Source organism: Andrena cerasifolii, chromosome 3 (genome assembly GCF_050908995.1).
Source record: "Andrena cerasifolii isolate SP2316 chromosome 3, iyAndCera1_principal, whole genome shotgun sequence".
In the NCBI taxonomy this organism is placed as follows: Eukaryota; Metazoa; Arthropoda; class Insecta; order Hymenoptera; family Andrenidae; genus Andrena; species Andrena cerasifolii.
In genome coordinates this window covers 20,924,879-20,948,643 of record NC_135120.1, presented here as the reverse complement: position 1 = coordinate 20,948,643, position 23,765 = coordinate 20,924,879, and the positions used below count along the sequence as shown (strand labels likewise).

General features: G+C 43.9%; 1 protein-coding gene and 1 pseudogene across 5 annotated transcripts in view; both read right to left on the bottom strand.

Moving 5' to 3' along the window:
- The window catches only part of LOC143366726 (dual specificity calcium/calmodulin-dependent 3',5'-cyclic nucleotide phosphodiesterase 1A), a 143,083-nt gene that overhangs the window by 108,271 nt on the left and 11,047 nt on the right, over positions 1–23,765 (bottom strand). The window contains exon 1 of one of the 5 annotated variants that reach the window (XM_076808035.1): positions 3,201–3,664. The exons of 3 other annotated variants lie outside the window; for them this stretch is intronic. The gene's annotated coding sequence lies outside the window, so the exon portion shown is untranslated. Of the gene's footprint in view, positions 1–3,200; positions 3,665–23,765 lie in introns of those variants that run through there. One more of the 5 variants, XM_076808036.1, reaches the window with a different exon arrangement.
- LOC143367234 (cytochrome b pseudogene) lies at positions 13,937–15,298 on the bottom strand (annotated as a pseudogene).

The following is a 23,765-nucleotide window of genomic DNA, read 5'->3' as shown; positions in this document are numbered from 1 at the left end:
CGGCATTGTATGTACGTTAGCTGCTCCAAAACCGTTCACGCAGAAATTGCTAAGACAGCACCCCCCTGTGTCACGATTTTGCGCCATCAGTACCGGAATTCGCCAGGCGTGGGCTGCGACGGTGACCCCGGAATGTTCTCTCTATTTTCCACAATTTTTCCCCCTGAACCCGCCACTCGCTTCTGCTTTCCTCCGTTTCTCGGCTTTGCATCTGCGCCACCTACACACTCACACCCCGCCCGCCTGTCCCCGTTCTCGGTCCGTTCTTTGCCCCCGGCACCCTTTGCCCCCTCTCCTCCTTTCTGGCCGTTTTAAGAGGCCTCGGTGAATTAATAGTTCGCGTGGTATACGTGACTGTGGGACCGAGTGGTCGCGTCGAGTGCACTTCCTCGGTCGTGACGTATCCCCCATCGTCGAAGGGCAGCGGTGCATCGAACCAGGGCCGCCGTGCTTTCTCACCTTTTGCCCGCGTACTTGAATCTTCGATGAGTCTCCAGGCCGGTTCACCCAGTCGCCGACCATTCCGGGACGTCGAATCTCCACGGCGCACAGCGCTCTCTTCGGCTGCCACCACTGTTTGGGTTCGACTTTAAAATCCCTTCCACGTCCCGAACGGTTAACAGAATGGGATAGACTTCCGGGGCTGCTTGAGTTGCAGATTAGCTTGGCCCGATCGCTCCCTTTCGGCGATTGCTTCGCCGCGTATATTCCAGCCGTTTTCTCAAGCACTGGATCTAGCAATCAGCTCTACTGTATGCTCCACAGTTCTTCTGTGTGATAGAAGTGCAAGGGATTGTATGATTATTAGCAAGCCTCGATGCGTGAGCTGCTGAACAGTGGAGCGAACTAACAACTGCTATCATCCTTGCCGTGGCAGGTATCGCAAGTTATTCTGGAGTATGCTTTGACAACTTAGGCAACGATCTGCTCACAGATCTGCAGATTCGATCTATGGAATTGCTCCGAAATTAAAGAAGGGATTCCACGTATGAACGTGCAATGCAACAGAGGTAGATACTGATGCATTCGAGATCAGTCGGACGCCGACCCGGTACATAGACGTTAATGAACAGGAATGCTGGGTGTTTCGATATCGATACACCTTGACCAGAACGTTCGACGGGAGTGGTTTACATGGCGGCAGTTATTGAATCAGTCGCGGTGAATTTCAACATAAATCATGCAAATCCGTTTTGGCGGTGCCCATTACAATGGTTTTGATTGCATTTCGCGCGAATCCGTGGCTATTAATTATCGCAGGAAACATCAGGCATCGCATTATTCTTTAACATGGACTACACTTTTCCTTGCCAAGAGACCTAAAAAAAAGACAAGTTATCTAGTCCCTCTGTGTTCAACGTGACAACTAATAAATCTGAAAACTGAGATGTAAGGTTTAGAATGCGATTCTGAATAAAAAAGAATATCGTATATATTTATTTCCCGGAAGAAGGAGGCACTTCTTTCTTAATTGGATTCTTGTTAAAAGAGATTTCGTGTCAAGTAACCACTTGCATATTGGAGAAGAGTCGGGACGGCGCTATATCGCCACTGGAATTAACGACTGAAATCCTTTTTGGCAAGAGTGATCTAATAAATCGAGCACGCCGCTCGAACATCCATCTATCTCTCGGGAAGACATATACTGAGCAGAAAACCAGCAGCATCCTTTTACCCGCCAGAAAAAAGAACGGGGAAAGGGCAGCTCCCTGATGAAAGTACTCATACGTAGACGAAACTGCGAAATCTCACGTCGTAATGCTGCCACTTGCAAAAGCACCAAGCTCCGTTCGCGTGGAAACTGCAAACCTTACGCAGGACGCTTTCATGGCAGGGTACTGCAGTGTAAAAAGGACTTTACGTAACTACGACTATATTCTGTTCTAATATTATCGTGTCTCGTATTGGAAATGTTATATCCTCCGTGGACAATAAAGGGTATTAGTGAAATGTAATTTGTTTAAGTTAATCACGTCGATTGCGGATAATTTGATGCGTTCAAGTTGGCAGGTAACTTGGATTACGTAGAAAAACGAGCGATACAGTGGACGTGTATATATACGGTAAAAGCTGGTACGTTTTGGATCATCAATCATCGTTCAATTATCAATCGACCGTTTTCACCAGGCTCGTTCAATTAGGGGGAATGAGACGAAGAACTTTTTCAGCTGCGGCCAACATTCTTGCTCCCTGTACGTGCCTTCGAGACGGCTGATCCAAACGCAAGTCTCGTTCCTATCCCGAAATGTGTGATCGGAATCGAAAAGAGCACCTGCGTATCCTTTCGATTTCCCTGTCGTTCACCGCTATCGAATTATCGCGCGATCACGAGTGACTCGGTTCCGTGAAGAATTTTGCGCAACCAACAGTCACGATTGTACCTAACGATACGCTTCCAAGGCGAATTAGGAAGCTCGATGGAGCACGACTAAGCAGAATCGAGTCGAAACGCCGAGCTTCAAATCGGTTGATCGCGACTTCGACGGAAAATCGTCGGACAATCTCTGTGCTCCCGTGATCAATTTAGCGGATCTACTCGAAATCCCTGATTAGACGGGGTGAATTGTCGTTCGTAGGGCGTGGAATTCGAACAGAGTTTAAACGTTTGATGATTACCGCCAATCTTCTCCTCGGTCGGGGATTAAAGCAGTAATTGCAATTTAAATTTTTTTCTCGCGTGGTTTCTCCGTTCTTGCTCCCACAAACTCTGCAGCATCAAGAATCCAGACTCTAAACACCGGGGAATTGGAAAATCACATTGAAAAAGGTAACGTGGAAAAGAAAGACGAGGAATGATAAACTTGAAGAATGTACCGAAATAAACTTGAAGAAGGAACACTCACTGTGACCACTGAAGCTAAAAAAGCGCGCCAAATTTCCAGCTATTACAATCTTTACGAAAAAACAAATTACCAGGTTGTTTGAAGCGAAGCATACGCTCGCGATTGCTTTCTTCGCTTCTCAACACAAACGAGTCGCACATCAGCGTGGCAGTACACTCGTGTTTTGCACGACGCTGCGCTGTATATTCGAGTGTACATAAAAAAAAGGCTTATAAAATTTCAACGGTGCACGGCCTTTCTCGAATAAAAAAATTCAGCCTCTCCGACCTACATTTCCTCTCTGAGGATCTAATACAGTCCAAGATACAGTTTAAAATGAAACCTGTCTACCGAAGATGGAGGCGGTAAACTGGTTACCTTTCCTCAGGGTGGCACAGAGATGCTATTTACATGCCCGTCTTTTCTCTGACGGCCGAGCGAATGCCTGAATCCTCGATCGCCACAATTCGTACGATCCCTCGCGACCCGTACGAAACAGAGTACAGCCAACCAGCCGCGAAAAGAAGCTTGAATCTACGATGCCGTGAAACAGAAGACCGCACAATTTGGCACAGGTTCCAACATATTCCCGCGTCTTCACCGGGTGAACACTCACAGGGACTTTAGCTGGGCTGGATCGAAACCCCCTTCGTCGATCTGTCACCGAGATCGTAGATACCGGTCCTCTCGTTAATCACGCTGGAATTACGCAGGAATTACCCGATTAGCACACAGAGGAGATTCGATAGCCGACCACGGCGTAGGGGCACACCGATTTTTAATCTTTCGCGCGGCAAGCTTTCGCCCGACAGCTGATCTCGAGCCCGTGAAGCGTTCCTCGGCGAAGGAATAGACGACTCCACGTGTCTCGGCTCGCGGTGCAACTCGAAAGCTCAAAAGCTCGCCTTGAAAGCCGCGCAAGCGTGCCGCGGAACGAGTCGGCGAAAGCCAATCCGTGAAAGCCTTCTATCCGACGATGTTCTAGCTGGGCATCGAGAGGGAAACGCTTTCGGAACGGTGGACCGTGTTGCGAATAATTATCGCGCAGGATGATTGCATGCTTATCGGGGCCACAAGGGACGTTGCCGCGAGACGGTCACGCGAGCTCTCGTTTCTGCCGCGAGCGTGTGTATGACTCGCCCCTGAGCGGTTCTTTGAGACTGTTCCGCGTAAGGTGGCTTTCCAAGCCGAGAATTCTGATTTAAAGGAGACAGGGGCATTTACCGATGGGAATCAAGACCACGTGAATAACCCAAAACGCGCTATACTCGAATCCAATAGTAGGCTGCTCTCCAATGCCGCCACTATAAATATCAAATAAATTCGGAACCGCCTGGTAAGCTCGATCGGGGAAAATTATACGCGAACGCTATTATTTTGGTCCCGATGTTTGGAACTGCCGCGATTTCACACGATGCGTAAAACCTCGCCATAGGTTTGCTCGCTAGAACATAAAATTCGATTCGGGAGACCGCGCGGCCGAGTAAGTGATTCCGTGGCTCCGGGCATTATCGTCGATACGGGACTAATCCCGTTGGTTCACCGTGTTTAAACGACAACAATTTGTCCGGGGTATATGCGTGGGACCGTAGGTGATCCAGCCAAATTCGCGGGATCACCAGAGTGGCCGTTAAGTTCCCTAAAATTGAGTAGGTACGTACATACTTCCTAACGAAGTCGATTGACGACCTCTCAATATACTTTCATAATGATAATCGAAAGTAAACCGAGAAGGGATCATTGTTCCGTATAAAATTCTCGTTACGAGGCCGATTAACAAGCGGAATGCAAATTTACGTACACACCGACACTCTGGTGCTGGAATTTTCGACGATGGGATTGAAAGTGATCCCCGAAATTGCGTTTTCAGCTTTCGACTGAAATAATAATGATAAGGGTCGTAAATTGCAGGCGTGTTCAGAGTCGTTGTAAAGTTTTATACCTGGAGTCGAACGCGAAACGTGGAACGGCGTCGATCGTTCCGTGGAATCATCGATCAGCGAAGTTAAGGATTGATGCCACAACAAATATCGCGATACATCGAGCGTTACTTTCCACACGCGCAACGAATAAGAGTGCCCCGATGTCGTATTCGCGATTTCAGGTGCGTTTCGAGTTCAATATTTTCTCGGAAATGTTCCCTCCGTATCTCGAACCGTGGGAATGGTGGAAAGAGTGCTTCAAGAGCAGAAATACCGTTGATCTAGTGCTACAGTTATGCGCGCAGCTTCCACTTCACATTCTCCGTGATTTGTGACTGATAATCAGATTTCAATGCTACGAAAACGAGGGCTCAACTGTTTCATTATGAAAACTTCACTGTTTCGTCGTTAGGATTCGGCTCGCTTCATTATTCCGGGGATGCTCGTATAGTTTTATGCGGTTAGCTCGCAAGTGGAACATATAAGCGAATTTTGGAAGCTCGCTTCGTAATACCTTGATTTAGAAATGGAGCGAAACATAAAATCTTTACGATTATCGCTAATGCTAAATTTAACATCGTTTGCCGATTTAATAAAAATAGAATCGTCGACTACGTAACAGCGCTGTAGACATTTTCGACCCACTATTTCCTTTCACATGTAATTACATTTTCTTTGCCACCAGTTCGTTCTTATTTTCAAGTTAACGCGAACTTTTATGTCGCATTATTCGAACGTTCCTTTCCCACGTAATTGATTGTTCCAGCATCCAGATGACCGAGATAATTTCAAATTAATAATCACGCGATGAAACAGCAAATCTTCGTACAGATCATAATTTCTACGCGAAAATGCCAATCGTATGAACCCACTGATTACCAGTGTCACTTAAAGAAAAAAGCACCGACAGTAATTAGTTCATTTAAATTCCTATTTTAATAGCAGAATAATTTCTACGTTAATTCCGCACGAGGACCAGCGAGATTTTATTCGCATTAGCAAATCTCACGCACGATTTTTCAAAATCAAGCCAACGAACGGGAGCATTAACGTTAATATTCAGCGAGACTGGCCGCTGCCAGGAAGCGAGCGAGAACGACAAAGCTTGGAACGACTCTCGGTGGCGTTTGTTTTGTCACTCAGGCGTCTGTGTACACGACGAACTCTTTTTAGCGCCGACTTGACGAGCGAGCACGCGGATAGACGTTGTTGAGCGTATGCAGAAATGCGCGGCCGAGTACACTTTGACGAGACGACGAACGAAATAACGCTGTCGAACAAGCGCCAAGAATTTATTCACCTTGGTGCTCCCCCGTCTATTATTTCCGAGCCAAGAGAAACGACTGTGCAAAACTACGCGCGGTTTCTTGCAATCGAGGGCAAGTCAGTGTTTTCCGCGAGATCCCGGAATGATAAATCGACGTTCATAGTAAACACACAACGATTGGTCTTAGCTACAGTACGCAACGGATACAAATATAAAATGGGATAAAACTCCGCGCGACTTTTACCAGAATATACACACACTGGACGCTAATGGAGCTTGGAGCAATTTTGCAAGAGTGCATGCCCACGCACAGTATTTAAACTTTAAACATTGCCTCAGGAATATTGTAGTGTGAAGTGTTTAAAGAAATTCATTTTAATAGGAGTCATTGACGCGTTGCTGATTTCCTACCCTCTTTACCCTCGAATATAGAGTCGAGATTGGAAAATATGAGGAGCCTGGATTGTTTCCCCAATCCCCAGGCACTGCGTTAGCCGGCCTCGGTCAGATCACAACCAAGTGTGCTTGTGACGGCTCGCTCAGAGCCACGAGAATCGCCCCGGTTGCGCCGGGCGCTTTTCTTCTTCACCTGGGACCCCTGGGTAGAAGGAGTTAAGGGTACTAGGCAGTCGTTCCTGTCTAAAATGAAGCATTTCTGTTTCAATTAATTGCAAAGAAACCAATTCAAACCGAGACTTGTTGTTTGGTATGAAGTTTATTAACATCATAAGCTTTAAAAAAATTGTTTATGTAGTCTAAAATATGCATTATATATTACGCTACAGATGGATCATTAAAAAGGCTTTTTAAAAAAAGTTTCTTTTGTTTTGCAGGGATAACTCAGAAACGGAGGTTCCAATCGATTCAAAACAAATTCGGGGATCTTCACAAAATGTGTAGTTTCCGACCAGACCTAAATTAAAGTTAACGAAAACTCTTATTCTTTATGAAAATAAACTAAAACCCCATTGAGACCCCATTGATGAGGTTTTACCTTCCCCCAAGCCCCAAAAGGTGAGGTCTTAGTTTATTTTCATAAAGAATAAAAGTTTTAAGTAACTTTAATTTTGGTCTGGTCCGAAACTACATATTTTGTGAAGATGCTCGAATTTGTTTTGAATCGATTGGAACCTCCGTTTCTGAGTTATCACTGCAAAACAAAAGATACTTTTTCTCAAAAAGCCTAATTAATGATACATCTGTAGCGTCATATATAATGCATATTTTTTACTAAACAAACATGCTTATTAAAGCTTATGGTGTTAATAAACTTCATGCCAAAGAACAAGTCTCAGTCTCAATTGGTTTCTTTGTAATTAATTGAAACAGAAATGCTTAATTTTAGACAGGAACGACTGCCTAGTACCCTTAAGGCTGCCGTTCCAATCGGCGGCTGGCGACTGCGACACTAGCGTAAGGGAGAAGAATGTATCTGTTTCTCCCTTGCACTAGTGGGATCAGTCGGCAGCCTTTACACCACCGTCGGGTACCGATCGCAAGCCACGCTCGCGTTCTCCCTTCTTACTGAATTTAATAAGTATTACAGATTGAATTCTTATCAACTCCCAAGCTTTTGAATCTAAACTGTAGAGATCAATGCAACTATTATTCCACCTATCTCATTGGTTTAGTGGTCTAAAGGGTTTTGTAACGTCAGATCGATGGGACTATTATCCCATCTGTGTCTCTGTGAGCCTCCATTCACAGCAACCTCCTCGTGGCGAGACCTGGTAATCAATGATAACCGAGCTGCTGGCTGCGAACTCTAAACAGTTTCGAAAGATGTGTGACTGATTTCTACCTCTAACTCACTAAAAGTAGTCTATTCGACGCCTCGATTGTTCATTGCGAACATATTCTACAAGAGTCAGAAAATCTTCAAAATTAGACACGCGCGCGCAGATCTAATATAGAAAGAATCCATAAAAAATGAAATAATAATTCGCTTAAACTGCACTCGAAAGTTTCGCCGAATATCAGTGTCACTGCAAGCTGCAAAATTGAATCCGAACCGCGCGTTTAAGCGTCCCGCCCCCGCCCCCGTGCCATTTGTATAATTTGCCAGCTTAACGAGCGAAAGCTCTAAGACGGTGGAAGAAATTCCTCGACTGTCAGCCAAAAATGGGAAAATTGAATCGCGGAAGCAGAGTGCAATCGGGAAAGTAAATTGTTAGTCGAAATGCCAGGAGGGAGCAAAGGATTCGATCGTGACCCAAACTTTGCCAGCGATCCAAGTCGCATTCGCCTCCCTGGCTCATCCGGTGTCGTTTAATCCGCGAGCTTTCGCCAAGCGAATACGCGAATGCGCCTGGGGCATTGTGTTTTTCCAGCCCGGGGGGTTTCAGTCTGAACGGCCCTTTGCATATCTTCCATCTTCGCCGCTATTGATCCGTCACTGCACGAAACGCGCCACTTAGGCAACCGAGATACTAAATTTCAGTATCGCTACCACTGCGAACACCAAGCCCTCGCGAAAGGGTTACGGAGATCGTGTGTCGAAGCGCTTTGATGCGCCGCAATAAGAGACGCGGAAGAACAACCCTCTTCGCTGCCGCGAGCGCGGATCAGATGCGGAAAGAGTAGTCGTCTCCGCGACGAAATTTTTTTTCGCGCACTGGCTTGAAAGCGCTCTTTTCGCAGGCAGGCTATATGAAAACTCTATGAATCGCAAAACAGCAGTAGCATAATAAGTACGCACTCCCAATTCAACCTCCCGGATGGATTTCACGTGAAATTTTGAAATTCAACAGACCGGTTAAAAAAAGTTACCAAGCTCCCGTTTCATACGCAGAACGAGGGCGCACATTTGCCCGTGTTCCGTGGAATAAGTTTGCCCCTTACTGTTCTGGAAAATTGGAAGTAGTGCCTATGGATCTGTGAAAATCGTAACGCGACGCAGAGGTGTCGGATTATATATCTGCAGGTAAATGCGAGGGGTGCCGAAAAGTAAATGAGAAGCGAATAACGCGGACTCTCTCGCTGAGCTGAACCGGGGCGAATAAGGCCAGGCCGCGAGGGGTGTTTGCGCAATTTCATCGTGGAATTTCAGTTAACGCCGCAACGATTGCCGGTGTAATAATACGGGGGGGATGGGGGCCGAGCGTCTGTTTTTACACTGGCGCTGCTACAAGGTAACGAGTGTTACCTTGCAGACGGTGAGCAAACCGGGGAACGACAATGAAAAGAGGGGTGAACCGATAGGGTGGAAAAGCTCCTAAGACCGGCGGAGCGTACTTCTCACAGCTCAGGGAACATCAGTTTCCTTGGAAATTGTTGGACGGCACAGTTAGACAGCGGTTAGTGGTTCACGTAACGCGAGACAGCTGCTCGATTTAGTAAATTCTGTTAGATTACACTCGGCCTGATAAATCAATGGGCAGACTCCGTTACGTTAACGGTAAAATGTGAAAACGATCGCCAATATCTAAATATAATGGGCGCTGGAATAGAATTTTAAAGGAATTGAGTGTATCGTCGTCTGCCTAAATTCAATGCGTGTATTAAAAATTAGCCACGCAACGTGTTTAGTCTACTTCGTTGGTGGCAAACGGAGGAACGAGCTATTATCCGGAATTACCTCGTTAGCAATTTAGCAAATGAAGTAAAGGAAGAGGGAAGGAAGCCACTCTAAAACTCATCCCTGTTTCTATATTAAGAGGTAAATATTGAGACAGAAGTACCCTGTACTCGAGGTAGATGGAATTGCAAGAGAAAGCTGGTTTACAGTATTAACAATCGATATGGCTTACGTTCTATTTAACGCGGAGCAGATGGTATGAAATTATATAGAAGAAATAGTGCCTCTTATTTACTTAATTTACTAGAAAATCTATTCATATTTTATAAATATACGCGGAATTTTAGATTTTAAATTTTATTAAACAGAAGAAAATGAATTCTCTTTTACTTCATACTCGAATTGTTATGTATGAAACACGTATAACGCATCTAAGATCTATTCTTTGCCTTCTTTAAAAGAAGTCCGTCTCCTAAAACTTCCCACGATTTTGCGCCACCGCTGTGATTGAGAGCTGGATATGAATAAAACATCGCTCGATACAGAGAAAAAAACACAGCCGAAACTCTCCGGGAGAGTTCCGCCAAACTTAAAGTGATACGCCTTAGCGCGAAAGTCTGAGGCCGGTAGTTTCGGTAACAGTTCACTCCGCGGTGCGTGCACCGTATGTACCGTCCTTTTAACACACTTTCCATTCAAACTTTGCGAAATTACATGTACAAACAATTTCTCTTCCGTACCTCCCGCCATCCTGTATGCATTTCTTTCCTTAAGTGAAACCAGTGATCGCGCGCTGTAAGCTTCGCCGAAGTATTAAATTTAAATGCGTTTTCTTTATGTGCACGCAGAATGTAGCAAGTAGCAACGTCGCTCACTGTCAGTGAACGGGGCGGGGGAGGGAGGGCCATAAATATTATTCGTCGAAAAATTGATTCTGCACCAAGCATGCCACCGCACGCCCCTCTTTCGTCATCCACTTTCGAGACCCAACTGCATCTCAATCTCCAGCATCCCCTTCTCCGTTCCACTCTCGGTATACTCATTTTCGTGCACCTATATCTATCTTTGCTCATCCGACCCTTGAATTAAATTACACCCCGGCGCGCGGCGGTTGGGAGACTAGAAGCCGCAACCAGGCTAGGGGGACACCGCAACGGGGACACCGTTTCGTTTCGCGCTTCCCTTTCTCATTCTTCTCTTTTTTCTTCTTCTCTATTTTCATTTTATTTCGCCCTCCACCTGGGGACACTGTACGACCGGCGACGGCCACTCGGCGCTGGACACCTACACGATTTGTCCCTTCGATTCTATTTCGGTGCGACCGAGAACGATTAAGGGACTTGGTTCCCGGGCACTTCGAATGATTGAGGGCTCGAGGGTGAGAGGAGGTGCGATAAATCAAGTTCGCTGCGAATATTGCGGGACTCGAGCTCCGAGAATGGGTGAATTTTCATTTTCAATCACTACTGATCTGTCCTTTGGACCGGACGCCAAGTGGAACGAAAACTCTGAACAATTTCTCTGCGCGCTTCAGTTCGCGAATGGAAACTTGATACGGATGAATTTTGGCGCGATTGTTTTTAGGGAATCTATGGTCGATTGATACTGCGCAACTGTTTCAAAGGTAAACTCCTGCTGGCAGCGTTGCATATAAATTAATCGAGCAATAAGGGCACTGTTGGCAATTCGTGCATGAAACGCCAGAAAGTCCGCACACGTTGTTCGCGTACGTATGCTTTACGCTCGCTTAGGCCACGTGCCAAAAGGGGAGGTGGCAAAAAGAATGTGGCACTTTACTGTGCTCGACTGATTTTTAGCCGTCTCCGTAGGTTATCGTCAGACGCCGGATTTGTCTGCATTTTCCGCGTGGCCTTAATTCCATCGCCATCTTCCATCGGCCTGTAAGTGGAAAAGACCGCTTGGCGCGAACAAAACAATTACTTTCCCTCTGTCTGCATTCTGCTGTGCATCCTTTCTTCCGAGCAAATTAACTTTCAACTTCTATGTACCGTTTCGTTTTCTTTTAATCAGTCCACTTGTCATTTTCCCCGACACCGTTCCACAGAACTTCAACCACCTAGAAAGTTACTCCGATTCGCAAGTTACCTCGAAACTGAATAGAGAAAATTAAGACAAATTTCAGAAAACGAATATCACGATGCAAAAGGAAATCAGCTAGTCAAATTTCTATAATACTCAACGTTAGTTTCATCCGACTAACTAATATAAATTTAAATCACAGAAAATTTAAAGTGCCAACGATAACAGAAAACTATTCCACGGCATAGAAAAGAGAATTGCCCCAATCTTTGAACGGCTCCATCGCGGAGGTGCACCAGTTCCGTGATATCGCGATATCGCCATCGATTACATGCTAAAATCGTACCACGTCTGACGCAAGGCTCCGCTAAGCGGTATCGGGTTCCTCGTCGTAGCCGGATGTTTTCCCCTTTTACGAGTTCGTTCCAACGTCCGCGGAAAGACCTCCCAAGGCAGCAGGATCCCTCGTGAATCCAGCAAAATCCCGCCACTCGGATACACCGTTCCTTTGACGACCAACCAGTCACATCTGCTTTCAGCATATCTCCCTTTTCAGCTGGTATTTTTTAGAGGACAACGTTACAGCTGCGAATTGCGCGCGAGGCCACGATTGCCAGTGCAGGATCAGGTTGCGAGTGTCCGAAAGGAAACGAGGGCTTTGTGACGTGGGACAGAGTTGTAAAAACGAATCGAACGCGAATACGGTCGAAAATTTGTAACTTCGTTACTTGACAAAGGAAATGATGACACAAAGGAGAATTTTCATGAGGTAGAAGCTTCGGAGTATTTTTGCTTGCAACCATCGTTGCACTTTCAAACGGGTGAATAAGACACCTCACTATTCATCGCAAACTGTAATCGAGACGCCTTTCAAAAATAAGTTTGACGAATATCGATCATCCGCCGCGTTGTAAGTTTTAATTGCGTCCAGTTATTTCTATAGGTTCCATTTCGAGCGGCAGAAAGGTTTAAAAGGAGCAGGGACGGCGAGGGGAATCGCTCCCATTCAATCGGTTTAATCGAGGGGGAAGATCCTTCGATCCTAATTCCACAAAAATTTCACGCCAGGCTAATTTCGATTCCGTTTGGAGGCGGCGGTGGGTGTTGTTGGTAATCGCCATCGCCCGATTGGAAACTTTAATGCGCCTCGATAGTATCGATACATTAACGACGGTCATTACCGGTTATTTTCTGCGACCTACGCAGACACCGCCCTGACATTTCGTAGAAATGTCAGTGGAAGCTGACAGCCTCCTTGCATTTCGAAGTCACTTTAATTAATTCGGAATTCCGCCCGGGGAAAAAGTGAACCGCCGAGCCCTGATTTTCAAACGCTTCCAAGAGCGGGTCGTGGCATCAGGGGACGTTTCAACGACCCTGAATTGCGATTAAATTGAATGTCTCGTGAAGAGCCCATATTTCAAAATCCATCTGCCAAACGAGCGATCAGAGAATTCGGTTTGGTGACAGTGATTTCAGTTCAATAGTGATTCAGTATCGTTAAATTAATATATCATGGAAAATTGGCATATATTCGAAGAAAACGAAACAGTTGGCTGTCCACTAGAACCAGCCGATGTATAAGTGGCTCGAAATTTATTATTAATAATTCAACGGGGCGCTACACGCACGTAGCTTGGATATCAGGCTAATTAATATTCACTTCTTAATAGAACCGAGGCTGCCATCGCTAATTAAAATCTATATGCCTTTGTCATCGAGGCTGAAAGTGCAGTATGTATTATTTCACTGCGCGTTGTATGCTGCGCAATATTTAATTGAGGAACAACATTTTGGAATCTTTGTAAACAATTCACTTCAATGGCACTGAGGAGAAAAAGCGCGTTGAAAAAGATCTGTATAAATTATGTCGGCTGTATAAAAATAAATATCCACACCGACCAATCAATGAATTTAATGGTAATTCAACGCTGGACGATAAATTAGAATTTACGCGGTGTTATAACCACGGGCTTAAGCTTACCATAACTAAGCATATTAATGTCACTTCCATTAACCAAGGTACTTTAAAAGGTAAGTATTACCTTTTATCCATAAATCTATTCAAGAATATGCCTCAGAGTCTAAGTAGACCGATGGATCCAGTTACAAAATGTCTTCACAATGGGGACGTTGAAAAGAAGAATGTACATGGGACGATAAAACAAGGAAATGTTTCATATATTTATATATATATATATAAAGAAGTTTCTTTCTTGTGTTTTGATTTATTCATTTTTTGTATTTGGTGTTACGTTGTTTATGCAAATATTTATTTAAAGTTAATAGAAAATAATAGTTCTATTCTATATTTTCAAAATATATGTCTATCAGACTCATTAACTTAAATTTTGTAGATTAGTGAATCTCAATAATTATTTAAATTGGGGTTGATAACAAAGTAAAAGAAATATAATGTTGTAAAAATTGACTTAGCTCTTTGTATGGATATTCAATATGTTTCCCTCCCGATCGTGTTAATAAAATAAATAGTGAGACAAATCTTCACAACAAAAATTGATTTGTAGGATAAAATTTGCTTGATATTACATTATACATTTTGGTAAATGGTAGAATTATTAAGATTAAAATTGATATAATTAATCCAATTACACCTCCTAATTTATTTGGGATAGCTCGTAAGATTGAGTAGGCAAATAGAAAGTATCATTCAGGTTCAATCTGAACAGGGGCAGATATTGAATTAGCGTAGATGAAATTATCTGGGTCACCTAAAATATTGTATAATGATTAAAAAATGAATAAAAAAATTAAAATAAATCCTAGAATATCCTTAATTGTGAAGTATAAGTGGAAAGTAATTTTGTATTTATTTCTTCTTGTGCCTAGTGGATTATTTGAGCCTTTAAGATGTAAAAAAAATAAATGAATAACAACTAAGATTAGGATGATTAATGGAAGACTAAAGTGAAATGAGTAAAATCGATTTAAAGTGGCGTTATCAATTGAGAAAAGGTAAGTATTACCCTTTATCCATAAATCTATTCAAGCATATGCCTCAGAGTCTAAGTAGACCGATGGATCCAGTTGCAAAATGTCTTCACAATGGGGACGTTGAAAAGAAGAATGTACATGGGAAGATAAAAGAAGGAAATACTTCCTTTTTCGAGTTATGGGTAGCCGAGCAAAGAGGCTTATCGAGGAAATGTACGCAGTGAACCGCACTCTCGAAAACTTAAAGGACCTCTCAGGGCAACACGTTAATTGCACTCGAAGTTCTCTCATTGCTGAGGATGAAATCCATTAAGCCGGGGTTGTTTGCACAGCAATTTTTCCTTCTTTACGCTCCCGTTTCGTTAAGGAACAACGTCGCTAATAACGAGCACAGCGAAAAAGCATGGAAATGAATGGTAATAAACGTCTCATAACTCGAGGACGAGCAGTGGAGTGTCTTGTTGCTCGTAAAGTGGTTCGCCAGTTTCCTTTCCGTGATTTCGTGCGTTTCGCTCCGTAATGCGGTCTGCTTTTTAAATCGGTATCCCTTGGAGACAATCCCCACTTACTCGGACAGGAAGTAATTATCGCGCTGGCTCGAGATGTCGCTGTAATTCCGAGCTAATCACTTCGACCCAGTTAGATATTAGAATTCGGTCCTCGAGTGCCAGGAACTCGAACGTCATACCCGGCTCCTTCAATTAGATGTTACACATCTCCTTCATTACCCGTGTAATTCTACCACACACTTGTGCTTACTTACGTTATTTGCCATTGAGTCGGAGCAACCAACTCGATGGCAACGAAACCTCGAAGCTCTGCTGAGAGGCGACAGATCGTAATATGGCCACGCGTGCCGAGAATCGCGTGATGATCTCGATTTTGCCAAAGACGGGGCTATTCAAATACTTGAAAGCGTCCGAGCCCCTCGACGCTCGGGCAAACACGCGGCGGTCTTGTGATTCGTAACATCGCAACGCGATACGCTTCAAGACGAGACCTGGGAGCAGGTACTCGAGCATTTCATCCAACAGCTCGCAAACAAGCGCATACAACTCTCCTCCTCTGGCTCCCGGCAAACGCGCACGGCCCATCTACACGTACTCGCTGCAAATGGACGAGAGCTTGATGCCACGCATCTGCCTCTATGTAATTAGTATCGCGGAGCCTGTAGACGCGTGCACAGTCGAAGCAGCCCATTTCCAGCGCGATAGTTGGCTTGTAATGAGCCCGCAATCCCTATACAAGATGTGCCAGAGCCGTGAATCAAGGGGTAGATTGATAACGAAGTTCGCAAAATACAAGTGAAACGGTTTTAGCGAATGCAGGTCTATAAAGTAATTGCATTCGAGATACCCGGCTGTTAGCTTGGTTCTTTGCACGATTATACGTATTTCAGGGGAAAGTGTTGGACGCCTTTCACGGTGCAGGCTGACTCGTTCTGTGCCTCTGTGTGCGTAGGTGGTTATCCCTCGAGTGGTGACAGGCACCCTCTCAAGAATCTGATTATTGCAGCCTTGGGTGTTCGCCGAGGTTCAAACGGAAAACCCGAGGCGAATACTTCAGAAGTTCAGCCCGTAAATGAGATCCGTCGTTGATCGTCCCTGTGGCTTTTATTAAAATTTCTGCACGAATGTTGGCCCTTTCCATGCCAGTCCTCTGCACAATTTTCACGGTGATCTATTTCACGTGTCGCGCTCCACTGCCGCTGCCCCGTTCTCCGAACGTCAGAAATTATATTTCAATGTTGTTCCGAGATTGATGAGCCTGATGTTAATTGGGGTCTATACGCTTTTCAGTTTCACGTTTAGTCGGCATTAAAAATGATAAATGTGTCTAATTATAATTTCACAGTACAGCGGTCTGTTTTACTCACGAGGGCAGATCTCCAACCGGGAAATTCCAAAAATTATAAAACTTTGGGGATATGCAGAGGACATATAGGAATTTATTACCCTTTTTTTTTTCTCCGCCCAAATTCACTCTAAGGGAGTGAAATTGACAACTGAAAATCCGACTGTTTTCCGATGTTGTGGTATTTAAGTTGAAAAACAGTCCCTGACTGAATTTCCCCTTTGCTTTTGTCTTTGTTTACTTTCCTTTCGTTGTGCAATAAATTGCGTTTAATAATAATAATAATAATAATAATAATAATAATAATAATAATAATAATAATAATAATAATAATAATAATAATAATAATAATAATAATAATAATAATAATAATAATAATAATAATAATAATAATAATAATAATAATAATAATAATAATAATAATAATAATAATAATAATAATAATAATAATAATAATAATAATAATAATAATAATAATAATAATAATAATAATAATAATAATAATAATAATAATAATAATAATAATAATAATAATAACTCGGGAAATGTAAGAGATACAAAGAAAGTTTTCCGACAAAAGTTACTTCTTTTAATCACGACTATCATTTGGTAGCTTACAGTTCTTATCGGAAATCCTCTACGTATCACCAAAGTTTCATAATTTTTTGAATTCCCGGCTTGGAGATCTTCCCTTCTGAGCTTTGTGTAACTTGACGTGTACACGAATTAAAGTTTCTATATTAAAACCTCAACAGCGGCAATTAATGGTGAAAAATGATATTTTATGTAAGCACTAATTGCGTCCATTTTATGAAATATGTGTGACTGGGCGTCTCGATCAAGCCCGTTAGTAGTAACGGTAAAATATGGCCAGACATCCAGCGGCTGATAATTTACCGACCTGTTCTACTGTAGAGAATTCTCAACTGCAGAAAGTTGCGAAGGAATACTGGCGCCAGCTAGGTAGTCAAGGAGGGAAACCTAAAGAATACTATCGATTTTTCCTCGCGAAGAGCTGCTTTTCTAACCGAGGATAGTAGATCTTATCAGATCATGATAAACACTGCACATTTCTCTCGGGAGATCGTACGTAACGATAGTTCATAGCGCGCATTATTTCTTCTACTAATTAGGGCTATTGAAGTTAATTTGAAACCTGCGTAATGAATAAAATGTCGAAAGACGAACGTGTGACACGGCAGATTTATAATAATCGATGCGGACGGCACTTTTGTTGAACCCGAACCTTCAGAATGCTTGCATAAAAGGAGCTCCTGCTACCTCAGCTGGTCGCAATTTTTGCATATGAAAGGAGCTAATAGCTATAATCGCTGGCCGCCAGCAGCATTTGCATCACAGTAAGAACGTGTCCGCGCTATTCACGGCGTTCCAGTTAAAAACTGAACGTAACAGTACGTTAACCATTTCCAGAGATGGTATTCGCCGCCAGTTCCCTTGATAACCGCAGCTGTTTCACTGTCGAGTCTTCTGAAATTCGACTCGAAATTTTAGGGGCACGTTCGCCGTCGCGAGCGAAGATGTTTCATAGGTACGCCTCGGTCGGGAGGTTGCCTATACACGGAAAACATCGGAGCACAAAAGCGGAACGGATGTGCGCTACACGGGCCATGTAATCGAGCCCTTTCGATAACGTGGCGAATGTTGCCAGTAATTAGGTTGCCCGATGTTATTTCGTTGTGCCACAGGAAGTTGGAGTAATTACTTTGTGAATATAGACGCCGCGCGGGGTTCGATTGGAAACTTTGTTTTCATTGGCCATCAATATCCATTAAGAAACATAAAGGACACGCCGACTGTGCATCGCGATCGATAATTGATCTCGTTTCCTCCGCGTTTCCCACTGGCCTTTGATAAAAACGTGCTTCGCAGAAGTCCAATCAATTGATATAAAATTCACGTCGTGTATTATACGCCCGTTTATTACATTAAAGGCAGCCTTTAACGTTTCCCTGCGCGATGCCCGCCACGTTTTGTAATCAGCCAGAAACAGAAACCCCGGGCGCAACACTGACGGTCGGAAAGTTATTGCCCGGTGTGCGTGAATGAAAGTAATTGACCGGTATGCGTGGATGAAAATTATACAGTCCAGCGCGAAACAATGTGACAATACTACTTCCTGACACGGTCTTCTGACAGCGTCGTTTTGCGCTCAAACGAAACGTTCGGGGAGGGGCAAAATTCGGTTGCATCTGGGTCCCTTTTGTGGCTGCACTTTCAAACGGCAACGAAACGTCCTCTCGCACAAAAGCCACGAGGAAGAAAGGCAGCCCTTTCGCGGCACAAGCAGATGTATCGAAAATCTGTCGTATCGTAGGAAACGCGCTTTCGTGCATTCTTAAAAGGCGACGCGGAAGCTTTATCATTTTTTAATACAGCGTGTTCCGTTAAAAGCACTGACCTATTCCTTTGGAGCGCGCATCCCGAAATAAACCCCACTGTAGGCACTGTCCGGCAACGCTTCTTCCTTCCCCCAGGACGATCTGGCAAAGTTTCTTATGCTCGTCGACGGCTATCGGAACGACGGCATAAAAATTTGTCGAGTTCCACCGCCGTGGGTCTGCCATTAAAGTTCGCGTAACAATAAAATAGGATCGATCCTTGCGCACTCAAGGGGTGGAGATAAAAGCAGGTTGTTCCTGGAGTTCTTCGGAAGTTGTTAACGATCACGACGACGTCTTCGTCGGCTGCTCGTTGGTGTAACATTTCAAGATGTAATTGAACCGAGGCATAAACCGAATCCTCGTCTCGATGAAGGTGGAGCAGGTACCTCCAGAATGGAGCACTAACCCAGATCGCTGGATGGTCGACTGATAGGATTGCCTGGCTTCGAGGTAAGCTCTTCCTTCAAAGAATGCAGATCGCGCGTCGATAGACGCGTTTAAGCAAAGCGCATTTGAAATTCATACCAGCCAAGACTGCTCGATATTATCAGTGGCTTCTTAACGTCCGCGTCGCTCGTCCCTCCTTTTCCGTCGAACACAGCGAATCTCCACAAAGCAAGATGCGGATCATTTTGCAGATGCCATCAACTTTCGAATTGGTGCACCACTTTTCGCACAGTTATCCAGAACCTAGTTGTCGGCTGTCCGTGTAGCATTGTTAATTACATGTCGTTCGGCGCGGGCCCCCGTTTCTTCCGCGTATAATTGCTTCGTTAACCAGTCCACGGCGACAGACTCTGCATTACCAATCTAATTATACAACTTGCCGAATTTAATAGCGCGACGTAGTGTTCTGTGGTCGCCGTAGCAGCAACCAGATAGAGTTATTGTAGCACGTGGGAGCCGCGATGAACCGAACTTGGCTGCGCGTCGGGCCTCCATTATGATGCAATATCGGGAGCCGATCAAGGACACCCATTTGCCACGTATAATTTATATTAATGAAATGTTACCACTTCCGGCATGCGCGTGCGGTTGAATATGCCGCAGCTATCTGCGGAAATTGAGAGATGCAAACGCTCGACTCCGAAGATGTACATTTCCGATAATAGAGAACTCGAAGGCCGATGGTAATTACAGGGGACTGTTCAATAGTTAATCAGATATGTCCGAGGCTGTGGTGATTAAAAGGAAATTTGTTTAGCGAAACCGAAGGATTTGGGAGACACCCCACGGCAGTGGCGCACTCAGGATTTAATCTTGGGGGAAGCCGAGTGGAACGGATACAAATATTTTTAATGCGAATTCAATAAAATACAGTTTTCTTTTCTTGGTACAAAGCCACTTATTTGGGGGTGCCAGGGCCCCTTGGCCTCCCCTCTGGGTGCGCCACTGTCCTATGGCGATGGGGAACATCTCTTTATGCTATTCTTATATTCCATACAAGGGTGCCCGCAGATTTTTATCCAAGGGGGAGGAGGACAATTTTGAGAAACAGTGACAGTAAAGAAGAAATATAGTAATGAAAAACAAAATTGAACTCTTTCTTATTGCATTTGTAGCGTTAATTTAATTAAAATTTTAAAATATTCACTTTTCCAGGATAAACTTAATAAAGATTAGGTTTTAAAAATAACTGCCCCACAGTAGAGGAAACACCGCGACATTTAAATTTAAGCAAATAAAAAAGTTATACCTACGGTTTATCCCTGCAATATTTCCTGTTTTTTTCCGAAGCAAAGCACACGCGGGAAACCATACATAGTTGGATCACTGTTGCATTACAGTTCACATTTTCCGCGCATTACGACTGTATTTAACGAAGCAAACCCCTGTGCAAGCAGAATGTAATATAAAGCAAAAAATTCATGAGCTTGCTATATCTCGATTCCTACATGTAAATCTAGAAATATACTGCTGTGCAGCATTGATTTCGGAGAACATCGCAATTGTATTTTATGCTGCTGAATATCAACTAACAGGCTTAGAGTGTTAGTATTAATAATCTACAGAACGTTCGCCCAAGTGTGTGATTTCCCAAGAGTCAATGCTCGCTACAAATATTCCACAAATAATGGAGTAATTGATGAACTACTCCCACAGTCGGTGTCAATGCGATTAATCAAGTTAGGCACAGTCAGTCGATCGAATCTTCCGCTGCACAGAAATCTGACAGTTGTTATGAATATTTTATATCTATCTCTGTCGTGATCGCGCGAAGCTTGTGATCCTCAATAATGTTATTTAAAAGCTGACTCGTTCGATAACGAGCCAAAGTATCGAAGTCCGAAGTCCGATTGAATTGATCTTGCTGAAAAATCGGGGACTCGTTTTGAACAACCGCGTTCTGAAATTTTCATTCACTTGTTGGCGACGAATCAACCCCTTTACAACAGCGCGCCAATAACAGGTCGACCTGTATAATTCCCTGTCGCGAGGGAAGAAGGGAATGGAAAGTGACAACGAGGAGAATAGCTCGACGTATAATCAGCCGCGTATGAATACGAGTGGTACACCGCTACAAAGTAGGTGCGTGGAACGGGTAATCCAATAATCGTCGGACGAAGCCGAGCAGCCCTCTAAGAAGCTTAGTTTTTTGCCCAAGGGTGCTTCCATCTCGATAACCCGTGCCCGCTTAATTGATTTTCTGCACACATGTTTATTAAAGACCGTCGTTGCAGGCATCGTATCGCCATGAATTCTTTCCAGAATCCCGTCTAGCAAATATACGGGTCTGGAAAAAGAATCGAGGGTACGGTTCTCGCCAGGTGCATCAGGGGAACCTCTTTAGAACGAGAAAGAATTACTACAAAGTCGTGGGCAATGCTGAAATCCGATGTGTGTTTATGAAAATCAGTTGGACCTCTAATAAAGACAAGCACGATTTTTAACTGCGTAATTAAGCTGGAGTACAAACAAAGCTGCAGCTGTGAGGAATGTTCCACTACTCGAATAGTTCAGTCTTACATTCCGGCATGCTTTGATCGTCCCTGTGAGAAGCTGAAAAATGATTGGAGCGTTAAATTGAAAATATAAAAAGCCCGAAGGTGAGAATTTTATTTAAATTTAATCAAAACTTTTGAAGGCGTGGCATCAATCACGGGAATTGGGGCAGCTGAATTGGCAGCCCTGTTAACCCCCGGGACACGTGAATTTGTCGAAACTTTTACGCGAAACAACGGTTCTTTATAAATCGTGCGCCGTTATAGCGCTACGTGATCCTCTTCTCGCGTGAATGGGATAAAAACGCGCTAGGACGCAGCTTCTCGCTGCATTCTGCAAGCGGAATAACTTGCCGGGGCGCGACAATGTACTTGTTTCTTGCTCGGGCTGTCATGCATTCAAATTGCGACTAAAAGCTGCGCTGCGACTTGCCCGCCGGAATTTCGTTACGAAAATAGCGTTGTTGACGGAGCAAACGTTGTTTTTGAATTCGCAATCATCCCGGGAAAAACACGGCGACGTATCGCGCGCGTTACAAATACAAAAAAGATAATGGGACGAGGATTCGAAGTTCACTGAATTGTTATACGACATTCTGCGCGCCGTTGCAGCCACAATTTCAAAGGAAAGCAAGACTCTGATCGGAACGAGATCTTGCTCTGTATATTCTACTCTCTTTTATAGAACCGACTCTTCCGCCGTCCTGATCCAAGACTGTTTAATCAGGGAATGCGAAAAATATACTTCCACAGCGAGGCATCGGTGACTGCTGCGAGTGAGAACGAAATTATAGTCGAAACCTTTGTGCCCTTCGTTTCCCTGATTAAATCGTTTAGCGAAATCACTGAACGTCACGAACGACCGCGCTACACAATGCAAACAGTGCGCCGTGACATCGGCAATTTAATTTACGAATGGTTCACTCGTTCAAGCGTCGTCCAAAAGGGCCTAGGTATTCGAGTATTGTTCAGCATTAATCAGCGAGTACGCTTTTGCCGAAGCACGCCTCTGTGATTCAATCAGCAGCCGGCGTGCCCGATTAGAAAATAATTGCGCGAGTCCGCGCTGAATTCTGAATGCTTCGCTCGGCGATTCTTTTCGGCTCGAGTGTCATTTGACCCATTTCGAACTCTTAATGGATCGACCTTGAACCCCGCTGTTAATTTCGAGCGCGAGAGTAATTGTCCTCCATTAATAAAACCGTTCGGATAAAAGCTATCCAACTTTTACAGAATGTACACGCTGCACTGTAATTCCGCGAACATTGAATTCTTGGAATAAAGTAGGAGTCGAGGAGCATTTTGCATAACCGTATATATCTGTCAGGCGGTTGTCAAAGTTTCCTAAATGATTATTTGCCGAAACACCGCGGGTTTCTTTAAGGCGAATAGTCGGAGTCCTTATCGAAGTAATTTCCTAAATCTGTGAGTGACTCGCTGGAGTGTTCCTCGCGTTTGTCAGGTAGATTATGGTTCTGCAGTCTCGCGGTCGGCTGTTCAATCTTCCCTGAAAATACGAGCACTTGCCTCTTTTACGGCTGACTTATTAAAATCGATTTTCCCGCATGCACACGATGGTGATGTTTCGCGTCCTCCTCTCTCGCATCGCGCGCATGTCCGTCATATTTTTCTGCTCGTGGGAAATGAAGTACTTGGAGCTTCAAGATTGGAATCGAATATTTCTTGAAAGAAAAAGAAGTCCGGGAAGAGAAAGGGAAAATGGCACAAATTTCTGATTTCTACTTTTACTGCTGGCAACATGAGGTATTCAACGCTTGTAATATTACCGAGCCACCGTGTACGGTATACTGCGAACGTAAATATTATTTTCTGAAAATGTGAGAAAATTAATGTAACGCGGTAATACTGAATTAATAATTTTGCGCTACGAGTTTCAAAGATCGCGTTGGATAGCTATTTTGTATATAGTTAAGGGGTTGAGTTCTAAATTTTTTATTGTAATTAAAATGATGTAAACTTCGCTCGTTTTCTTAGAGATTATCTTGGGAAAGGTTAGAACGAATTGTTTGCAGACACGTATAAC